Source organism: Lissotriton helveticus, chromosome 2_1 (assembly GCF_964261635.1).
Source record: "Lissotriton helveticus chromosome 2_1, aLisHel1.1, whole genome shotgun sequence".
Lineage (NCBI taxonomy): Eukaryota > Metazoa > Chordata > Amphibia > Caudata > Salamandridae > Lissotriton > Lissotriton helveticus.
Window position 1 is genome coordinate 1,790,040,980 of NC_136059.1, and position 20,040 is coordinate 1,790,061,019.

The 20,040-nt window shown below is 44.1% G+C and overlaps 1 protein-coding gene across 1 annotated transcript in view; it reads left to right on the forward strand.

Annotated features, from left to right (window-relative positions):
* ALPK1 (alpha kinase 1) overlaps window positions 1-20,040 on the forward strand; it is a 314,892-nt gene that overhangs the window by 113,397 nt on the left and 181,455 nt on the right. The window contains exon 2 of the mRNA XM_078676727.1: window positions 10,519-10,629. The gene's annotated coding sequence lies outside the window, so the exon portion shown is untranslated. The remainder of the gene's footprint in view (window positions 1-10,518; window positions 10,630-20,040) is intronic.

The window sequence follows — 20,040 nt, forward strand, 5'->3', positions numbered from 1 at the left end:
AGGGAGGTCGGGCAGACGGTGGTCAGAACCGAATACCTGACCAGGACAATTTCGGACCACAATCCGTTGCTGCTGGGACTGGGCTGGGCCTTGGAGATATCGCGGGTCCCGACCTGGAGACTGCGCCCCGAGACATTGGAAGATCCGCTTTTTCGAGCGGACCTAGAGGAGGGAATCACCCACTACTTCGGGGAAAACGAGGGGTCCACGACTTCCAGGGCGATGGAGTGGAACGCTTTTAAGGTGGTGGTTAGGGGCCAGTGCATAGGGAAACACGCGGGCGCGAGACGGGCACTGTTGGAGGATCTGCGAAAGGCGGACTCTACAGTGAGGGATGCTGAGCGAGCTAGACCGGGGCGCTCTGACTTACAGGAAGAGGTCAATTCGGCTAAGGAGGCAGTGGCGGTAGAGGTGGAACGCCTCCGCAGCTTCGATCATAAGGCATATTTGCTTCGGGCCCATGTTGAGGGGGACAAGGCTGGAGCATTACTTGCGTGGCTAGCTAATCCTGCCAGACGTAGCTCTCCGATACTAGCGATTGAAGGGGCAGAGGGTCGATTGCAATACTCCCAGATGGGGATACTGGACTGCTTTCAGAGCTATTACACGACCCTTTATAGCAGTGCGCTAGTGGGGGGGGAGGACGACATACACGCCTTTCTTGGGGATCTTCAGTTACCACACTTGGAGGAGAACAGGCGACCGCACTAGGAAGGGATATTGAACTAGGTGAGATCAGAGGGGCAATTAAACGGATGGCTCGTAACAAAACGGCGGGCCTGGATGGACTACCCACTGAATTTTATAGTACATATATAGACCTATTGGCGCCTAGGCTGCAGACGGTATACAATGAGGCTAGGAAGACCGGTCAATTGCCCCAATCCATGCGGGAGGCCTTGGTGATTCCACTACTAAAACCAGGGAGGGAGAGCGAACACCTGGCCTCTTATAGGCCGCTATCCATGTTGACCAAGGACTATAAAATATTAAGTTCCATACTGGCAGAGAGGCTCCTACGGCACATGCCCGAATTAGTCCACGAGGACCAGTCGGGGTTTATACCTGCTCGGAGCACGACAATAAACATAAGGAGACTCTCACGCTTGGTTGAAAGCCCACACATGGAAGCCCAGACGCCCCTGGTCTTGTCGGTAGATATTGAGAAGGCGTTTGATAGCCTGGAGTGGATTTATTTATATAGGGTCATGGGGCATTTTGGACTGGGGGAAGGATATATTAAATGGACGAAGGTATTGTATACGGCAGCGGTAGCTAGAGTGCGGATAGGGCCTCTTGTTTCGCACCAGTATCCGGTGGAGAGGGGTGCCCGGCAGGGCTGCTCTCTGTCCCCCCTTTTGTTCGCCCTGGCGATCGAACACCTTGCGGCTGAAGCCCGCACGGGAAAGCATTTTCGGGGAATAGATAGCAGAGGAGGGCAACAGTACATTTCCTTATATGCGGATGACCTGTTGTTATTCCTGGAAAACGGGACGGAAGCGTTGAAGGGTGCGGAACGCTTACTGGAGCGATTCGGAGAACTATCAGGACTGAAGGTCAACTGGTCGAAAACCTGCTTGTTCCCCCTGAGGCGGAACACAGCACGGCCCGACCACCGGCTAGAGCTTAGGTGGGCGCCTGTTTGCTTGAAATATTTAGGGATCTATATCTACCACGTGGCGAAGGACGTGCTGGAGGGCAACATAGGCAGATGCATACGAGCGCTGAAGGGCTGTATGGCCTTTTGGGCCACGCTGCCGCTGACAGTCATGGGGCGCATTTCCCTATTGAAAATGGTCGCCCTGCCGCGCCTCCTTTATTTCTTTCGTACCCTCCCTGTTTGTATTTCCCGCTCCATCTTTTCTCAGCTGAAATCCCAGATGACCTCCTTCATATGGGGGACGGGCAGATGTAGGATTGCACTGGCGACACTCACCCGCCCGAAAGATGAGGGTGGTCTAGCGGCGCCCGATTTTGAACTCTACTACTTGGCTGCACAACTGCAGATCTTTACACAGGAGGTGGCGAGAGTATACCGAGGTCCGGAAAGCGAAAGGGATAAGGGCACTCCGCGCCACGTTTTAGCTTACATAGCTTTACAGCAGAGAATAGCACAGGGAGATCTGACACCCGAGGAACGAACGTTCAAACTCTGTTGGGATCGATCTCGGCGTCGGGCGGGAGAGCAACACCCATATGCCCCGGAGATACCCTTGGGTATGCTAACAGCACTCCCCCACGGTGGGGACTGGTCCCAACTGCAGAGCTGGGAAGCAGCAGGGGTACAAGTGGTGGGCGACCTCTACGAGGAGGGGGCGCTGATCCCGTATCAGGAGTTACAAGAAAAATATGAGCTGCCTAGGGGAGGATACTTGGTGCACGCCGCAGTGACTAGGGCCATTCAGGCGCATTGGAGGGAAGGGCTTGTAGAGCCAACGACAACTATGGCCTGCCAATATACTATGATGGCAGCCGGAACCTATAAAGCAGTGACCTGTATGTACTTGAGAATGTTGCGGTAAAATTTGCCACCGCTGTCGGCGCTGAAAGCCAAATGGGAGGCTGACCTAGATAGAGAGATCCCAGAAACGACTTGGGCCGGTTTAGTGAGACGGGCCAGAAACAGCACGAGAAACGCACGCTTTCAGCAGATCCATTTTTATGTCCTGCACAGGGCGTATCTAACACCGGGGAAATGAAGAAATACTTTGGAACGGATACTGCGAGATGCCCGAGATGTGCTTTCGAGGGAGCGGAGCTGGTACACATGTTATGGTCCTGCCCTGGTCTCCGAGCATACTGGCAAGAGGTGGGCAACACTTTACAGGAGGTGACGGAGAGGACATTTCAATATGATATAGCAGTCTGTTTTTTGCACTGGTTTCCCCACACGCCTAAAAACAAAACTACGAGCACATTTATAGACATGGGCTTGTTGGTAGCCAAAAGGGAAATCACACGACACTGGAAGGCGAGAGTAGGTCCCTCACATAGGAGATGGGCCAATGAGTTCTTGAAATGGGCCACTTGTGATAGTACACACAGATACCAGATGGCGCGCCGTAAACCGACTGATAGGGCGTTGGACACTGCGGCGGCTTGGGAGACACTGGTCCAAGCCCTGAGGGACAGCACACTACAAGAGGAAGAGGCAGAATTAGAGGACATTGGGGAAGGCCCTAGCACAGTACCGGGGACATCACAAAACTAGGCTGAAACTAGATGGTGCTCCTGATTGAACCCATAGACGAGAAAGAGGAGAATACTCCTGAGTGGGTGGTGGACGTCTGGGAAGGGAGGGGGGGGGAGTTGAGGACATTTTGTAGGGATTTGGGGAGTTTATAGGATGGAACTACAGAAAAGCAGACGAGCACATAATGGAGAGAGAGGGTTACACCGACTACATATTACCAGGAATTGGAAAGTTTTCATGTTTGTCGCCGCCCGACCTCCGGGTTGTGGGCCTCAAGGCTGTGTAAGAATGGAGATGCATATGGACGAAAGTGAGAATTAAGAGAAGTGACCCTATGTAACGAATGTGATACGGTGAATCTGCAATAAAAATTATGTTTAAAAAAAAAAAAAATTATGACCTCACATATTACATCACTGATGACATAGTGAGTCACATTATTGATTACCTCTCAAATAACATCACTGATGACATTATTCAGTGATTGAGAGTGTTTTCGATTTTTTGTGTGTGTTAAATATTTATACTAAGGTACCACGAAAGTTAAATTAATATTCTTTGTGGACTACTAATGAGTGCATTTTTTAACATGGTTTATGTGAGTTGCTGTGTGATTGTGTGTATCAGTGTGTGAATGGGTGTCTAAGTGACTGTACAGGTGTGTGAGTGGATGTATGGGTGTATAAGCGAGTGTCTAAGTAGCTGTGTGGGTGACTTAGTGGCTGTGTGAGTGGCTATATTGGTGAGTGAGTGGGTGTGTCAGTGACTATATGGGTGGGTGGGTGGGTGAGTGGCTGTATGGGTGGGTATGTGGGTGTGTCAGTGACTTTATGTGTGAGTGAGTGGGTGTCTGAATGCCTGTATGAGTGAGTGACTGGGTGTGTATGTGGCTATATGGGTGAGTGAGTGGCTGTTTGAGTGAGTGGTTGGTTAAGTGAGTTGGCGTGAGTGGCTGTATGGAAGAGTGAGGGTCTTTGAGATTGGTTATATGGGTGAGTGAGTGGCTATATGGATGTGTGAATGGGTATGTGAGTGGTCGTGTGAGTGTGTGAGTGAGTGGCTCTGTTGAGACTGTATGGGTGAGTGAGTAGGTGCGTCAGTGTCTGTATGGGTTAATAACTGGGTGTGTCAGTAGCTGTATGGGTGAGTGTGTGGCTTGTGAGTGGCTGTTTGGATGAGTGACTGGTTGTATGATCAGGCTCTATGAGTGAGTGAGAGAGTATGTGAGTGGCTCTATGGATAAGTGTGTGGTTGTGTAAGTACTTGTATGGGTCTGCGAATGGGTATGTGGGTGGTTGTGTGGGTGTGAGTGGGCATATGAAGGTTCAATGAGGGTGTGAGTGGGTGTGTGAGTGGTTCTGTGGATGATGTCATCAGTAATGTCATTGACCATGTCATGAATGATGTAATATGTGAGGTCACAAGCAGTGCACTGCGTGGCTTAAGTTATAGTTAGCTCAGGTAACTATAACTGCTCAATTTCACTGGTTTTGTATGAGTAAAATCTGATTCCAACTACAACATCCCTGTAACCTTTGCTTGTTTTCAGTGAATTTAAAATTTTTGGAAAAATCATATTTCAAACGATAATGTCCCTGTAACCTTTGTTTTATTCAGTGAATTCCTAATGTTATTTAAATTAAATTCCCTATCTATAACATCCGTGTTACCTTTGCTTTTTTCAGTGAATTTCTATGGTTTTAAGATTCTATTTCCTAACTATAATGTCCCTGTAACATTCGCTTTTTTAGTGAATTTGAAAGTTAAAAAAAATATAATTTCTTAACTGTAACCACTAGTCTTTGTCAGAAAGTGTGTGAGTGAGTGCATGAGTGCCTCAGTGGGTGTATGAGTGTCTGAGTAGGTTTGTAAGTGGGTGTAAGAGAGTACGAGTCGGGCTGTAATTGGGTATATGAGTGAGTGGGTCTGTTACTCTCTGAAAGGGGTGAGCACTATATTCCACTCCACTGGCGTAGTTTTGCCACACCGTGCTGTGCTTGGAACACGGAGTTCAGCAAAATCTCTGCTAACTGCCGGTGGAGCAAAGTTTACCGGTGCTCTCACCGCTAGACTTTATCCCCCAACCAGTAGTGCACCAGGAGGCCCCTTTGAAGAGTGGTTGAGAAAGGTAGCGGGACACTGATGAGGTCAGAGCAACCTGCTGTGTGGGATTTACTCGTTGCAATTATAGGGGTTCTAGTCCCCCAAAGAGCCTCAGCAGCCAAGGGGACTTCATCCCCCAACCAATAGTGCACCAGGAGCCCCCTTTGCAGAATGGTTGAAAAAGGGGGCATAGTTTCCAAAGAATTCTGAGCAATCCCTCTGTAGGGGACTAACTTGTGGCAAACATAGGGTATTTGCCTGATAAACAGAGAGGGAAGGGCGCGATTTATTCAGCTTCATTTTGATTAGCCCATCAGTTGAAAAATGCAACCTGAAGCAAATTGGGGCACGGAAGGAGGTAGCAGGGGGCAGCATGGTGGCATGTGCTGACCAAGGGATAAATAATGGATGCTGTTCACCTGTCTGGAAGTGGAGACTGCAGCAGGTGCACACGGAGAGAGATAGGGCACCCTGGTAATGCTGCGCAACAATGCAGTAATGCAGAGTGGTATAGGTGGTGCTGGAAATATGGCCACAGCAAGGCTGTGCAGCAGACTAATAAACTGAACACAGCAGAGCAGGATGGGTCATGCTGTGGACACTGGGTGCTGCCCACCTATTTACTGAACTCTCACTAGGGCTGACAATAGTCACTGCACTTCTTGGGAGTACAGCAGATGTTTTCTTCTCCCATCTCCACTTTTTTGAAGGTGGAGGAGACAAATACCTTCTGCTTCCTCCTATTTTCTGGTGGTGTTTATTATGTAACAGTGTTTGCAAACATAGTATCGTTATTTTATACCAATTTCCCATCTTATATAATTCACAAAAATGGCCAATATTGATACGCTTGGTCCTTGTGTAGTGGAACCATATCTAATTTATTTTGCATCAAAGAAATGTCTTTTTTTTCATTGATTTAAAAATGTCCTTTCTTTTTATGACAAGTGTTTAAACTCCAAAATGGCGTGTTCATCCACTTTCCTGCTGATTGGAAATGGCTCATTTGCTACCCTTGTTCTTTGTGTGGTACTTTTCATATTCCCTCTCCAGATAGGAGTTGGTTCAGGGTGTTCTGATCTGGAAGGGGCATCTGTTGGGACCTTGTCCTGAGTGCCCAACTGTTCTGTTGTCTGTATCCCTAGTGCTGATGTCTTGTCATAGTCAAACACGGATCATGTGGGTTTGCCTTGACATAGGCCTGTCTCACAAATTGCGGTCTGGTTGGATTTGGTGGGATGTCCAAAGTGCTACCCTCATAGTGGTGAAGGCTATCCGCTTCACCACAAGATTTAAGCAACACAAGCTTGGTTGTGGGAGCATACAGCATAGTAATCAGTGGTAGTGAACAGGGCCTTTTTTTAAATGTGTCAATGGAGTGAGGCCCACAGGCTCACTCACCTTTTTAAAAGTTGAGCTGATGTGTGCTTAAATCAATGTTTGCCTACACCATATAGATGTGGAGTCTTCTGCAGCGCAGGGGTAGTGACTCAGGGGTCCTATTTTCCGGACACGTAAATGCTGACCTGAGGATATGGGTCCTTTACCGATTCCCATCAGGAAGGTGAAGAAACTTGGGGTTTGGATAGACGATAAATTAGGCTTCAGGGACCGGGTCAACTCAGTGGCATCATCATCGTACATCCTCAAATCTTGCAAGAAAATTATGCCATTTCTTCCAAAAGACGCTCAACAAACAGTAGTCACGGCATTAATAATGTTCAGATTGGACTACAGCAACAGCCTCTATCTTACGATTCATAAAGGAACGATGAATAAACTACAAATTTTGCAGAATGCAGCGGCCAGGCTCCTTTCTGATACACCAAAGTATGAGTCAATCTCAGCCATAATAAAAAAACTCCATTGGCTGCCAGTTAGAAAACTGATTCAATTTAAGTTTCTTTGTATGGTGTTTAAAGCTCTCCAGGGAACTGGACCTGAATTCTTAATACACCGCCTCCACTGGTACACACCAAAAAGAGCACTGCGGTCATCGGACGCAAAATTCCTCAATGTCACCCGGGTAAAAAGAGGCAACTGGGGCGGCGGACGCTTCATAGTTAATGTGGCCAAGACATGGAATTCCCTTCCACTATCCCTGAGAAAAATGACCAATCTTTTGGTCTTTTGGAAGGCACTGAAAACATGGTTGTTTTCTAATTAATCTGGCTAAACTCCCACACTCCTCTAGTCCACAGTTGGCCTTCACATAGCACCAGGACACCTTCGGGTAACAGTAAGTACTCTATAAATACCACTAACATTTAGTTGTACATGTGCATAGGAAGGGTACAGTAAAAGGATGGACCAGCACTGTGCAATACATGTGTGGTTAGTTCATGTGATGGGTGCTTGTATGTCTGAGAGGAATACATTACATAAGAGATGTAGTGCTGTGCAGTCTGTGCCCAGGGACCGCTTGTGCTACTTGTATATGTGCTTGTGTGAAGAAAAATACATGAACGTAGAAGAGTTGGTCAACACACACATAGCGAGTGTCTGTGATGGCAGTATGTGTGCTTTAAAATAAGCACTCATGGTTGAATATAGGAAAGCTTCAGTACTGACCAGACTGAGTGTGTGTGCTGAATGCATGTGTACATGTGAGGGTCCAATGCATAGAGGTGTAGTGCTCAACAGAAAGGGTGCTATGAATGTACACTGAGTAAATGTGCCTGCAATGGTACATTCTATGGAGGTTTGAGCCCAGGGTTCCATTTTTGGAAGCCCAGGCCACTCTGGTAGAGACATGAGGGGGCAAGATATCCAGGTGTGAACTCTGTCCAGTCCCATGAATTGTGATGTGGCAGTCATCTTTCATGAAGGAAGATAAAAAGTGCCCACTACAAAAGAAGCAGAGCCCCAACATAAAATATCAAAGACCCAGACCCTAAATTACATTTGGTGTCTGGATAAGGACTACAAGAAGGGGAGGTTGAGTCCCTAAAGAGTTGTCATCTGCCAAACTGCCAGACATGCTGTGTGAGGACGGGAAGCTCTACAAGACTTCTGCCTGTGACTAGGACTGGGGGGTCAAAGCCTGCTAGTCTCCCTGCTAGGGGTGGAGACATCATGCAAGGAAACCAAAACCACCTGCCCTGGAACCTGTAGCACCAGTGCCTGCCTGCTTGCTAAGACTAGTGTGCCTTGTGAGGAAGAGGAGAGTGTTGGAGTCCAGTCAGGAGCTCTACCGTAATGACTCTCTATGCGAGGAGTGAGGAATTAGCTGTGCAGCGATAGGGCCGTAGCCCGTGTGCAAGGCAGTTTTCGGCGTCCCTCGTATGCCAGGAGAGGGCCATTGTAGACTGTGTTAAGTATCGAGCGCTGTGTGGAGGGCGACAAGCTCACACGGCCTCATTACGGTGATGTCGCATGCCAGAGGGGCCACCGGTGAAGAAGTTGTGTGACCAGCATACCAGGACTCGTGAACACCTGAGCAGTGACCCCATATGCCAGGAGGGGCTGCCTAGGTGCCGGCGATTGCACCTGAGCATTCTACGTTGCCTCTTCAGATATTAGGCTGTGGCCCGGGACTGAAGTGAGTCTGTGGCCGGTGAGTCTAACCGCACAGATGGATCTGACATGACTGACCCACCGTGGACCAGGAGGACACCGAGGAGGATGATACGCCATTCGGGAGCCAAGGGACCGAATCCCCTCCGCGTGTGCAAACTTGTCTTGCCGAATCACTGGAAGCTGCTCTGATCTCTTGGGCGAGCGGCTGCTCCACTCTGGAGAGTGAGCCTGAACCCTGCTGCTGCATGTACCGCGAGCAGCCTGACGTCGAACAGGATCGGATCTCGGGAATACCTTTGCTGAGGGCACCCCCTGTAATGCCGAATGCTTTTCTGATGCAGGAGTGTGTAAGACTTGAACTAGCGCTTTTGGGGCACTGGGGAATTCATGGCTTATGGGGCTGCGGCACTATAGACACTTTTGACTGACATCCTGAAGAGTCCAAAGGGAACTCTTGAGTACGGCCTAATAGTTTGCATTTCCTGGATGCATCAGTGAACGAGGAATAATCTCGAACAAGTTACACGAAAGAAGAAGGGACAGGGATTTGCCCGACAACTACTAGAGCCTTGAATTGAAGGGGTATTGTGTTGTTGCTTCTAAATGCATATGTAGAGTTAGAAATAAAATACAACTTTTTCTTATAAATGCAAATATTTGGCTGGACCTTGATTTATTGTTCAGACTTTATTCACCTTGAGTTTTGAGTCATGCTCACTGACCTCTATCTACATCCCCCCGCCCCCCAGGAACCTTGACTGCTTGACCATACCTAACACTTAATATGCAGAAGGGGAACGTAGCCCAGTTGAGCAGGGTCCATAGAGGCCTCAACCCCCACGTTTGGGCCCAGTAGCCCCTGCATACCCCGTTGCCCTTTGAAAGGGGTTCTGACAACCACCCTGTCTTACTTTTTTTTCATGGTTTATCATTGTAGAACCTGTGTAAGGGAACACTAGATTTGCATTTTGTAAGTCCCTTGAATTATGTTCTTCATTACGAGTTCTGCGGAAACTTTTATATATGCCTTTGAAATGCACACACTTTCTGAATGTCGTGTAACGTTAAATTTCGCATTATGCTATTTGACGTAATTGTAATCTCTGAAAGATCTTTTATGTCAAAAATAGTCTCCTACCTGTATCTTGTGAGACTTTTTCATGTGAAGTCTGCGCTCTCTTGAAAAAAAAGTCACTGGAGATGCCCCCAAACCACTTATCGCGGTAAAAGCATAATTTGTATTCTTGCAACCCTATTAATGACGTTTTCTCAGCTCACCAGATGCATTGCCACATATACTGTATTTCCAGTTCCTTCAGCGTGTCCATGGCTCCTGTTGTGCTTTCGGTTTTTAGTTCATGACTGAACTCGCCCAGGATATTCATTTAAACTAACATTGTGTAATAAAATTCATTTCAGTCGGAGAGGGCGAGACGCATTAATTGCATTTTATGGTAGTTGTTGACAGACCGTCCATTGCAGGGGAATTTGCTGTTATACGTTTCCAGGTAGCGTCGGTTGTCAGGACACAAAAGCGTTATGTTTTATAAGTTATGATACTTGCGTGTACTTCAGTGAGTAGCTGGCCGATTTAGGCATGTCTTGTTGCTGGTATCAATGTTAATGGTGAGTGAATTTTTTTTTTAAATGAAAAGTTAATGTATACTGTACCCTCTCAATTGTTTTATTTTTCTCTCACACAGGGTCGCTGACTGTGTCCTCGGGCGAAGGCTCCCTGATTGGTGGAGGATTATATATTTCCAGCACTCACACTAGACGACCTCTGGCAAGGGAATGATTATAAGGCACTCTTCGTAAGTACAGAGGGGTTTCAAAATCTGCATCTTTTCAGATTGCAAAGTTTAACTTCTTGTTTCGGTGGTAGTCATTGGTTCTCGTAATGCAACTGGACCACTAGGAAATTAAACAACTAGCTTAGAATTTATCTCAAGTTGCCATGCACTGCCTCCTTAGTTGGACGTTCATTAGACCCATAAGAAATTCTCTTATTCCTTATGGAATTCTATCGCCATGAAGGGCGGGAACGAGGTGCTCAGAATATAACAAAATCCTTACATTTAAATTATTCTTTGTGTTTGATGAAGCTGTATTTAGTCTTACTTGGAAACTTATGCTAACATGCCAAAAATGTATGCTCTGCAGTCCCAACTTCAACAGTGAAAATATTGCATTCCATACTTGTCTCTATAGATCACAGTGTAAAGTGAGCAGCACATTTAAGTGTCTAATGTTATATTTATTGTAAAGATGCGTTGAAGTTTATTCCAAATGTAGAATCAGCTCAGTACAGGAACTGATTATTTTATGTAAAGCTCCGCCAAACGAATTTGTATGTTATCATTTTTACAAATTTTTAAAACTATTTTTAATTTTGTATTAGAATGAAACTTTTAAGCAAAACTGTTTAAAATTGAATATTGTATATTTAATATTTGTGGTTCTCAGTGGAGAATCAAATCAAATACAATAAACTTGAAACTTAAAACTTGAAACTTGATGCGTTGAAGTGCCATGGCATTTCAGTAATGTAATGGGTTCCATGGGAAAATGTCATTCGGAAAAAACATCCTTTCACACTATTGTTTTTCTTTGTAGTTAAAAATATAGAGTTGTGAGGGGAAAGTAGGCAGAGGTGTTCTGTTTCACCTCTTTTTGTTTTTCTTAGCCCCCACAAGGATTCTCCTGTGGGTGGGACCAGACGTTCTTGTTGATGAATCAGAGATTCCTGGTGGGTGTGTGAAGATATTATTATTTAAAAAACAACATCATCAAAGAATCAATTAGAGAGAAAGAGGATACTCCTAGGTAGCTTGTTCATCTCCCCTCATCATAATGCATTTTAAACAAAGAGAACGAGAAGAGAGCAAAGCTCTCGAAATGCCTCACAGATGTCTGGATAGCTTAACTGTAAATCTCCTCGGTAGGGGAAACCATTTGGTTTGTTAAAAGAACCCTCACCCACCAACCTAGTTGGTGTCATGCTTCATCATCTGGTTCCCATCTAGAAGGCCGAATGCCCTGTAGGTGGGCTTCAGTGCCTGGTTACAGCGGAGCTGTTTTTTTTGTGGTTTGTGAAAAGTGACATTTGTGATTCACGTCCACAGAATTAGCAACATTTTAATCCTGCCCAAGGGACCAACCAATAAAAAAATTTAAGGTACCCCGGAAGTAGTTTTAACTTTCACCATCACAAATTTCACTTCTCACAATACACAAAAAAACAGGTGTTGAAGCAAATAATACTGGAGACAATGGGCACCCTTGTCTAGTCCCCCGTTTAACCTTAACCTGGCCTACCTCTGTGGTGTTAATGATTACGTTGGCTTCTGCATTCAGGTATAGTTTCTGAACCAACCCTGTAATTTTGGGAGGTATGCCAACATTTTGCAGAATAAAAATAGGGTCTCCCAGACAACTAGGTCAAATGCCTTTTCGGGGTCTATAAGGATGAGAGTGGGTATCTTCTGAGCCTCAAAATAGTCAAATGGTTCCTGTAAGTAGTGCGTGTTAGTGTCGAGCTGCCTACCAGCAATAAAACCATTTTGGTCAGGGTGAATCAAATGCGAAGCACATTGAATAAAACGATTGGCTAAAAGTTTTGTGATTATTTTGTAGTCAAAGTTTAATAGCGTGATGGGACGGTAAGAATTAGGGTCTTGGCTATCCTTAACCTTTTAAAAAAAAACTGACTATATTCCTGTTTCTAAATGACAATGGTATCGCCCCACCTTCTAAGATTAAGTTAGCCAACAATAAAAAATAATCCGAAATAGCGCTAAGGGCGATTAAAAAAAATTCTGCTGGGAGGTCATCCGGGCCACAGGCTCTGCCGCTCTGAAGATTTTTTGTGACACTCTACAGCTCATCTTTTATAAAAGGCCTCGCCATGCTCATTTTCTCCATATCTGAGAGTACCGGCAATTTATTTCTCTGGATAAAACCTCTCAGGGATGTCATATCGATAGTTTATTGTTGGCCGTATATGGTCATATAATGTTGTAACATTATATCTCCTATTATTACCGGGTCGTCAGTGCGGAAAGCAGTTGAAGGACATTTTAATGCAGTTATCTGGTTAGTAACAGCCTGCTCCCATGCCTGCCTCGCGAGGAACCTACCAATATAATTACATTCTTTGTACATTTTTTGCCTGTGGTGCTGATAAAAGGATTCACTCTTGAGATAATATTTTTCACTAAGATCCTTTTTAGCCTGATCAAGCTGCCGTTGGTTGAAAACTGAGGGGCTGCTAAGAAATGCGTTGAAAGACCTTTGTACTTTCTGCTCAAGGAATGGCTTTTCTTCCTTAGCTTTCCTAAGATTATCGGCATCTTTTCCAATGGCTAGTCCCCTAATGAAAGCCTTAAACGAGTCCCAGACCACATGTGGAGGTGCAGAACCATGATTACGCATAAAAAAATCTTTAATCTCCGTTTTAATAAAGAGCACCCAGTTCTCCTCTGATAAATATTGCCTATTTAGCATCCATCTTTTAGGGGTCCTAGTATTTTTCCCTAACTAACTCAAGAATCACCATCGCATGATCCGAGAATCTATTCTGAAGGATTCTCTGCTGGCTAAAAATCAGTCTCCTAGAGATAAGAAAAAAATCGATGCGTGATGAAGTGCAAAACCTACCTGATAAACAAGTATAGGCAATCTTAGTTGGGAATACCGCCCTCCAAGGATCCAATATGTCCAGAGTCGAACCATAGTTTTGTAAAACTCTTAAAGTTTTAGATTTTAGCTGTTTTTTGGACAAAGCAGAGGAGTCGATTTTAGGATTCATTAAATAATAAAAATCCCCCTTAAGATCAATTCACCAGGTACTTGGATTAGAGATTGAAAAAAATCCTCATACAGCATTGGAGTATCCTTAACTGGGGCATATACACTGGTAAAAGTTAAAAGTCTGTGCCCTAGGTTGCAGGGGGTCCAACACCACCTTCCACTCTGATCGTTTACAAAGTTAACAACTTCAGCCTGAAGTTTTTTATTAAGGAAAATCGCCATGCCCCAATGGGATACCGTAGATGAGGAGAATCCCCTATAGGTTGCCCATGACCTAAACATTGAGAAGTCTGGTAGTTTCCCTGCTGGTATATGGGTCTCTTGTATTAAAATGACTGCTGGATTTTCTGTCTTAATCCATGCCTCAATAGACTGCATTTTCTTTTTATTATTAAGGCCATTAACGTTAAAAGAAACTACTTTTGTAATTTCCTTTTTAGCCATTAGCAGCAAGGAAGGTAATTAACAGCATAGATACAAATATACTGAAAGACTACGACAATGGTAAATGGCCCCATCTGAGATCTAGCAAAATGTGAGTCTATTAACACAAAATGGATGTATATGTGTATGGACTTAAAAAAATGGATTACGTTTTTTCCCCATGCTTCCTTTTCCACCCCCGTGACCTCACCCAACCCCCAATGCCACTATGAGCAGACCGCCGTCCCTGCTCACATCTGACAAACTTCTCCCCCCCCCCCCCCCTCTTGATCGGCACTGTGACTTGGTGCCTAGTGCCCCACTACCCCCCTTCGTCCAAGAAAAGAAAAAAAGGGAAAAAGAAATTAAGAGCACAAAAAGAAGCAAGAAAAAACGAAAAGAGACACAGGGCAGGACAAAAAAGCGATTGATAAGAAACTATCTAGCCTATCTTAGATATCTACAAGTATGTACCACAGCAGGAAAGAACAGCAAAACAAGGGATCCATAATAGATAAACAATGACCTTTGTTCACTTATAACACTTTAACATTGTATTGTATTAACCTTATATTGACCTATTAGCGTCTGCAGGTCATTGAAGTTTATCCAATGAGATTTGTTGCAGTCATTCCTGCGCATTCCGGGACATTACAAACTGAGTTGCCTGCCCCACTTCCCTCCTTCAAAAGAAGAACACCACTAATACGGGCCAAGAAGATCAAAACAGAAGGAGAAAAAACAATAGACAATACATGACAAACTGCCTAAGAAAATATGCTAGAGAAAGATGAATCCCAAGATAAGAGACAGGAACACATAATTAAGAACATTTTAGAAACATTTTGAGAACCTTTTGAAAATATTTGTATATTCATAGCATTAGCGTTGTCATATCTTGAAACTAAGGAGTCTAAAGGCTCTTAGGATTACCCCATGGAGATTTGTTGCAATAATTCCTGTGGTTCCAGGACATTACAAAATACGTGAATTCTGCCATTAACTAGCACTTTTAACTTGCTCTCTTGGGCAATCATTGCCTGTGCCTCCTGTTCCTTGAATAGGTGTAGAATTTTTGCGAATTCCTTCCGCCTCTTGGCTGCAGAAGCCGACATGTCAGGAAAAATAAGGCAAAGTGGAACTTCTGTTGCGGTGAACTGTCGCTGTTTAATAGCCCTAGTTAGGATTTGTTCCTTAACCCTATAATCCTCGAAACTGACCAACATAGTCCGTGGGAATTTAGGATTGGGAGGGAGATGGGCAGGCACCCGATGAGCTCACATAAGAGTAAAATCGCCATTAAACTCTGGGAGGACATTCTTTTTGATAAACACATCTACCCACTGTAGAGTCTGCTGTCCCTCAAGGCTTTCCGGGCTGCCCAGAATCCGGAGATTGGAACGCCTAGAGTGGTTATCCAATTCCTCAAGTTTGTATTCCAGTGTTGCTTTATGGCTCTTGAAGGTGGTAACTTTATTATTCATAGTTGAGACTTGGTCCTCCAACTGCGAGATCCTAGCTTCTGCCTCGAGAAGCCAAGTCTGCACCTGAACCATGCTTTCTTCGATTTTAGTTAGACGAACATGGATCGTGGAAATGTCATCAGATTGGGAGGCTTTCAGTTCTCGAATCTCGTCCATAATCAGGTTGAGGAGACTCTTGGCGTCCCATTGCATGGGAAAAGATCTGTTTTCCTGGAAGGTGTTGTCTTGAGTTGCTTCTGGCCTACCTTCAGACTGCAAAACCTGCTGGTCAGAGAGCATTGACTCTGCTGAGATAGTCTGGATAATTCCCACTGGAGCAGATAGATCCGATGAAGAGTCCCTCCAGAAGAAGATGTAAGCTCACCCTGGATGGGCAGGGCAGCGTCCACAGGAGTAGATAGATCGGATGAGGATGAAGAGTCACCCCCAGAAGATGGCACCTGTAAAGCAGGGGATGACGGGGGAGATTGGCCGCTGTCTAAAGGATCTCTAAGACTCCTGCTTTTATCCAGGTCCATAGGGTTGTCCATGGGGTTGTTGATTGGAGGGTGCTCATTCCCTGTCGCCCCCCTGGTCCCCAGATGGCAAGCCGTGCTAAACTTTGAAAAATAAGGGATATTTTTTTAGATCCTTGGCTACTCCGGCTAAGTCAGGCAACGTCGGTGTCTTTACTTTAGTCAAATCTAATAAAATGGAGGTACCTGCAATAAAACAAGGGCTAATGCTCCAATCCAGGTCTGCAGAGGCACCCCAGGATGCAACCTTTATGATTAAAATTCATGAGGCAGGAAGCTTTGTGACCCTCTGCGAAAATACATTTAGTAATGTGACTGATTAGTACTTCAGTTTCATTGCAAAATGCGAGTCTAGTCATAAAATGTTGGTGCACAATTTACTCCCTCGGTTTGTGACCTTGCAAAGGATACACAAGGACTCTCAGTTTTATTGAGATCATGTCCCATGTGTTCTAGGGTTGTGGATTTGGAGAATCAGAGAATGAGTGCTGGGTAGTATGTGCTTAATGCATGTTAAGGGGTATTATTGACGAGGTTCAAAGAGGTGTAAGTACTGGGTGGAAGTGCGGTCATTGTAGATTTGGTGTGGGGCATCAGGCAGTCAGGAACATGTATCCTTTTAGTATTGCTCCTGGGATTTTTCAATCCATAAATTTGTAAATTGAAATAGACAAAAAACTCACAAAATTACTTGCTGCTATCAGAGATTTTTAAATAGACCTACCGGGCACTTCACTACCTTAAAGAAAACTTTATTCAATGACTGAAAAACATATAATATTTAAGTTTGACTGTAATTCCAGTTGCTCCCATCGTTCCATTTTCTAGTCATGGTATGGCTTGACTCAATAATGTGTATATTTTTTAAACATATCAGAAAAATTTAGCATTTGTTTCAAAGCATAATATTAAAATGAATTGGAGGACTAATGCATCAAAGTTTGCACTATTAATAGCAATATTTGTACACACATCACTACAGAGAGATATTAAGTACCTGTATGTGTCCTTACACTAAAACAACACCTACGTCCATGTCCCATGAAGTTCTCTCTCAATGCTCCCACCCTACTTCCAAACCATATGCGTTACACCCAACTTTTCCCATTTGGGTCTAACAGCAACCGAAACTATTTAGACCATGAACCCACAGGGTATTCAGGAATGCTATAAAATGCAGAAGCTCCAGTGACCTTCGGGCCTACAGAGCCCTATATTTATGATACATATGGAGTATCTACTTGCTCAACATTCTGAGAAGTGCTTTAGGTCTTGCAAAGGGTATGGAAAGCGCTATATAAATAATCATACAATACAATGCAAACTGTTCGTTGACCCACTCATACAACACTATACTTGTAAGGTACGTTTACTCCCATTGGTTGCAGGGCAGTAGTTTTTGTGAGTGCCTTAGCTGTTCGACCATGAATGTTTCTCAGAGAACAGTAGGTCTGTGGTCGTGGGTTGGTCAGGATCCCCTTTTTATATGCATACACAGTCAATACTGAAGGGGGTTTTGTTGAAGGCTCTATGTTTGCTTCTGAAAACCACCTAACTCATCTCACCCAGCAGCAAATTTGTATGCTTGGTGATTGGACGAAAGCTCAAGCATGGGCATCGCATGTGTATCACTAATAGCCGGCCTAGGAAGGGTATGCGGGCCCATCTGTTGCAGCCTAGGTCTCTACTAGTGCAGCCACAAATTCATTCTTTTCATAAAGTAATGCGAGTCTAGGTTACTTAAGATGTTGCAGCAGAGCGTTGTAGCAATGAAATCCCTGAAACTTAGGCACACTGGTTGTATAGGCTGAAAAGAAAACCTTTTCCGTTGGTGGTGCATAATAACAAGAGGGCTTGCGGTGGGAGAGGGACTGTTTTGAGACTTCAGATTTTAAAATAGTCAATGCCAGCTGATACACCACAGAGTAGAAGACGTATACTTAAAGCAAGGGGAAAGTGAATTAACGGCAAAGCGACAGGCCATGCTTCTTTCTTTTTTTAAAGACTCTGGGTGGCTCCTGGAAGCTTTTATATCCTAATACCACTAAAAATAAAAACAACTAAACATGCAAATACAACCAAGCACCTTGGATGATTACAGAAATAAAAAAGATAAAACAACAAATTGTGAAGCTGCCACGAACCTGGCTCAAAACACAAAACACTCAAGACAAACTCCGCGTAATAATAATCCACATTTGTACACAAACACAACCAAATATACAAGTCAACTATCAAAATCTACAGAAGGAAACCATTCCATTTCAGAATAATTTACTGGCAAACTGACAAATCATTACACAACCACAGCAAACATGCTAGATTCCTATTTAAATGCAAAGAAAACCTCCAGCACCAATCCATTTCCAACAATTCCCACTAGGCATAGGTTTATTCATCCTCTGCATTCCTTCAAACAACTATCAGAAAAGGAATTCATGGATCTTGTCTAAAAAAGGAGGCCAGCCGACTGCCCCTCTGATCCTTTCCCACCGCAAATCTTTAAGAAAATCCTTTTAACAAACTCTGCTGCAACCCCAGTCAGAACAATCGTCAATTCCTTGACAACAGGAGTTTTTCCAGACAATTTAAATAAGGTATACATATGTCCATTATTAAAGAAAACAAACTTGTACCCTCAAGACTCAAGCGTCTACAGATTTTTTGGAAACGGCCCATATTTCTGCAAACTAATAGAAAGAGCAGCATTCACCTAGATGCTTCAATTAATTGAAAATCATTCCATACATTTCGATTTCCAAACAGGATTCTGTCCAGGAAAAGGCACAGAATCTGCCCTAATCGCCAACCGGGATGACCTTAAAAACACAGCAGACCACAATGAGGTCGCTACACGACTTCTCTGGGACCTTTCATCTGCCTTCGACACAGTTCTCATGACACTTTAATCCAAAGATACCTGAAGCCACCATAGAGGGGACTGCTTCCAATTTGGATCATATCCTACCTTTAAAATAGAACAAACGTCATCCATACTCCTTTTTCACCCATCATCTAAACTATGTAATCATAAAAGCAGGGGTCCCTCAAGGCCCCATCATCTCACCCATGTTTTTTAACATCCTTTTAAGTAATTACCGGAAATGATGAATGAATTTCAGCTCACCCACTATAACTACGCAAATGACACCATTGAATTACAAAAATAAAAGCAAATACATTAATTTAAAGTTCAACAACACTTGAAAGTTGGAGTTTTATTAAATACACCTTTAACCTACATATATTGCCTTCCTTATCCATATATATATATATATATATATATATATATATATATAAAATAAAATAATTGAATGAAGCGAGATGTGTTTTCATTTCCCCCTGTGCCTGTCCATGAGGAAGGGGCGTACTTAGCCTTGAAACGCATCGGACCATGATGTTTAAACAGTTAAGTCACAGGAAGGCAAGTGACTGCGAGGCTTGCACATCGATGATGGGGAGAGCGGAGTGTGCCCTTTCAGAGCTCGAGGGCCTTTGTTTGACATATATATATATATATATATATATATATATATATATATATATATATATATATATATATCCGAACCAACAAACTCCGGTTGAAAAAGAAGCCGACAGGCAGGGCGGTCTGTGGGCAGGGCACCGGCAGCCCTGTAAATTATCAAAGTCCAGCACTCCCCAACTCCGGAAGAAATACCACAGACACCTTGCAAGGATTGCAGGTAATTTATTCAAAAATGTAATGCTGCACCGCAACGCGTTTCACCTTTCGGCTTGATCACGCTAAGGAAGCTCCGCAGTGTACACATTTAAATATATCGTGATAAACATAAACATAGAAAAGGGACTCGAAACCACAGTGAAATCAGTATCAGTGAACCACTTACTAACTTGTTCCGCCATTTTGGCCTAGTCACAGTTAATGGTAAGTATATACAATCTATGGTCGTACACCCTATTTACAGTTCAAATATTACTTTATGCCCGCATTTCACAGTGATGTTTTGCC